This window comes from Elephantulus edwardii, unplaced genomic scaffold (genome assembly GCF_000299155.1).
Source record: "Elephantulus edwardii isolate Elephantulus edwardi_28Jun2011 unplaced genomic scaffold, EleEdw1.0 scaffold00008, whole genome shotgun sequence".
In the NCBI taxonomy this organism is placed as follows: domain Eukaryota; kingdom Metazoa; phylum Chordata; class Mammalia; order Macroscelidea; family Macroscelididae; genus Elephantulus; species Elephantulus edwardii.
Genome location: NW_006399758.1, coordinates 14,365,669 through 14,369,218, shown reverse-complemented (window position 1 = coordinate 14,369,218; position 3,550 = coordinate 14,365,669). Strand labels below are relative to the sequence as shown.

The following is a 3,550-nucleotide window of genomic DNA, read 5'->3' as shown; positions in this document are numbered from 1 at the left end:
CATAAAGAAAGCAAAAGTTCAACAAAAAGAAAGATAAGACCAAAATGGATGTCAGGGAAGACTCTGAAACACACTCTAGAACACAGAAAGACTAAAATTAAAGGGAGAAATGATGAAGTAAGAATGCTTAACAGAAAATTTTAAAGGGTAGCTAGAGAAAACAAACAAAAAGTTATCAAACTTACTGCCATTAAGTTTGTTGCAACTTAGAGCAACCCTCCATCAGGTTTTTGAAGCTATGGGTTACAAGAGAGGAAACTTCCCATAGTGAAGGACACAGGAAGGCTCAAAAGAATATGGAAGGAAAACATAGTCACTGTACCAAAAAAGAATTTATCTATGCTCATTCCAAGAGGGCACGTGATAAGACTCAAGGGTATTGAAGAAGTCTGTCTGTGCTGAAGGAATTGGAAAAAAATAACACTACACGAATTGATGGAATAGTCATTGAAGTGTTTCAACACAAAAATATAGCCCTAGATGGTCTCACTTGTCTAGGCCAAGAAATTTGGAAGATAACCAACTGGACAACTGAGTTGAAGAGGTCTATCTTTGTGTCCATTCCAAAGAAAAGTGATTAAACAGAGTATGGAAACTAAAAGAAAAAAATATAATTTATATTACCCAGAGGTAAAATATTGCTAAAGATTATTTTAAAATTACTGGAGAAGAATATTTACATAAAACTTCTAAAACTTGGCTTCTGCCATCTTTCCATCCCCAGTGAGACGGGGCCCAGAGACACTTCTGGAAGAACCATCACAATGGCCACCCAAGGAGAAGCCCAAGTCCAGTTCTAACTCGTGTTGGTGGGGCATGGTGGTACTGGAAAAAAGACGTTCATGAAACGTCATCTGACTGGTGAATTCGAGAAGACGTATGTAGCCACCTTGGGTGTGGAGGTCCACCCCCTCATGTTCCACACCAACAGAGGACCGATTAAATTCAATGTGTGGGGATACAGCTCGCCAGGAAAAATTTGGGGGACTAACGGATGTCTATTATGTCCGAGCCCAGTGTGCCATTATAATGTTTGATGTAACATCGAGCGTTAACGTGCCTAACTGGCATAGGGATCTGGTTCGAGTATGTGAAAACATCCCCCTTGTGTTGTGTCGCAACAAAGTGGACAGTAAGAACAGGAAAGTTAAGACGGATCTATAGTTTTCCACCGAAAGAAGAATCTTCAGTACTATGATATTTCTGCCAAAAGTAACTGTAACTTTGAAAAGCCTTTCCTTTGGCTTGCTGGAAAACTAACTGGAGACCTTAATCTAGAGTTTGTCGCCATGCCTGATCTTGCCCCACCAGAAGTTGTCCGGGACCCAGCTTTGGCAGCTCAATATGAGCATGATTTAGAGGTTGTGCAGACAACTGTTCTCCCAACCGAGGATGATCATCTGTGAGAGAACGAAGCTGGAGCCCAGCGTCAGAAATCTAGTTTTATAGGCAAATGTCCTGTGATATCAGTGGTGCCGTGTTTTTGCCGCTTTATTATCTAGCTAAGCAGAACATGTGCTAATCTTTGGGATTCTGAAGAAGAGATGAATGGGCTTCGGAGTGAGTGTGGCAGTTAAAAAACCCTTCGTTTTTTGGACCTGCATATTTAGCTGTTTTGGAAGGCATTTTCCTTCTTGAGTTTCACTGTCATTCCCATTCTTTTCGTTTAGAACCAGAATAAAGTTGTATTTCAAATATAAAAAAAAAAAAAACCAACCCAAAAAAAAAAAAACACCAACCCACCTTAAAAATTAAAGCTGGATTGAGAAGAGGCTCTCTAAATACAAAGAATACAAAAATCCTTACAACTGGGTCAAAAAACAACATCACATAAAATGGTGAAAAGACTGAAGTTGCCTAATGATTTTATTTTATTTTGATCCACAATCAACATTCATTCATTGTGTGTGAATCTATAATCAACAAAAGAAATGTAATCAATAATTTAGCAACAGTTAAGAAATTGGAAAAAAAATGTATTGGGCAAATCTACTGCTAAGGACCTCTTCAAAGTGCTAAAAGTACAAGGATGTCCCTTTGAAGATTATGTTGTGCTTGATCTGAGCCATAATGGGGGTGGGAGAAGCTGTTGTCGTTGCTGTTGTTGTTGTTGTTGCGTGTCATCTAGTCAGAAGTGACTCATAGCTGACCCTCCAGTGGGTTTTCAGAGGCAGTTAAATGTATAGAAGGAGATTGCCCATCTTATTTCCAAGGATCAGTTAGTGGTTTTTGAACTGCATGCCTTTGCAGCACCTCGTCTCACTATCATAGAGTTGATTCTAACTCACAACAACCCTCTACTGAGTTTCTGAGGCTTTAAATCATAGTAGGAGAAAACTGCCTATCTTTCTCACTAAGAGCAGCTGGTGGGTTGGAACTATTAATGGTATATGGTCCTTTGGTTAACAGCCAGCTCACTGTGGATTTCTTTAAACCTGTGAATAAGGAATAAGGAAGAACTAAGAAGAATTAATGTTTTTGAATGATAGCGTTGATAAAAAATGTTGACTGTGTCATTGGTTACCAAAAGAAAAGAAAACCAAAAAAAAAAAAAGAAACTTAGAAGAAGTGAAACAGAGTTCACCCTGGAAGCAAAGATGTTCGGACTTCATTTCATGTAATCTGACTATTTTATCAGGAGGAAAAATTCCCTGGAGATGGGTAGCAAAGGAAAGGAATATCTTCAGTAAGACGAATTCACACAGTGACTGTAACAGCAAGGCGAGTACAGGATTGAGCAGGATTTCCTCCTCGTGTTACATGAGGCCTCCCCCTTGTCAGAGCTGATCCAGTGGCACCTAACAACAACAAAAGCAACATGAGAATGGAATCCTCTACACTTCCACAAAGTTTTAATTATTTTATAGTTGTCTTACACAAAATTCAATAGCAACTTATTTTAGCAGATATATTTATTAATCATAAAAACTTTTTTTATGAGCCAACATTTTAACCATCTGTTTCTATTAACTCACCAAATAGTCTTAATTGGCTAAAGAACCTTCCATTTTATTTCAACCTTATTGTAGCACTTCCATTTAATTGTTTGACATAATATTCAATTAAACATCGTAGCAGGAATGACAAAACAAATTACATACACAGGATTACAAGAAACAAATGACTCGAAGTAAACATATAACTCTCTTAAGGGAAGCAGTTGTACCAACTGTCTTAGCAAGAGAATCTATTAGAAGCATCAGCAAGTATATTTTATAATGGCAAAGAGAAGCTTCCACCATTAACATTCAAAGAGTCAGTTGAGTGGAAATTAGTTAGGAAAACTATTGGAGTTAATTTTATCTTGAAGTCTTTCCACTTAATATTCTCTCCATCATATTCAAATTTCTCTTTCACGAAATTACAATCTTTCAGTGATACTTTTAAAAATGGACACATGTCGAGATCCAAGATGACAGTGAAGGCAGAGACAGCGTAGTGAGCTGCGGGAGCATCGAACCACTTAAAGCAGGGCCATTATGGCCTTCCACAGACTCCGGCTTATTGATAATTGAACACTTAAACAGTTGATGACTGGCCCTCAGTGAAG

General features: G+C 38.1%; 1 pseudogene; it reads left to right on the top strand.

Moving 5' to 3' along the window:
* Positions 1–764: 764 nt before the first annotated feature.
* Positions 765–1,406, top strand: LOC102861246 (annotated as a pseudogene).
* Positions 1,407–3,550: the final 2,144 nt, after the last annotated feature.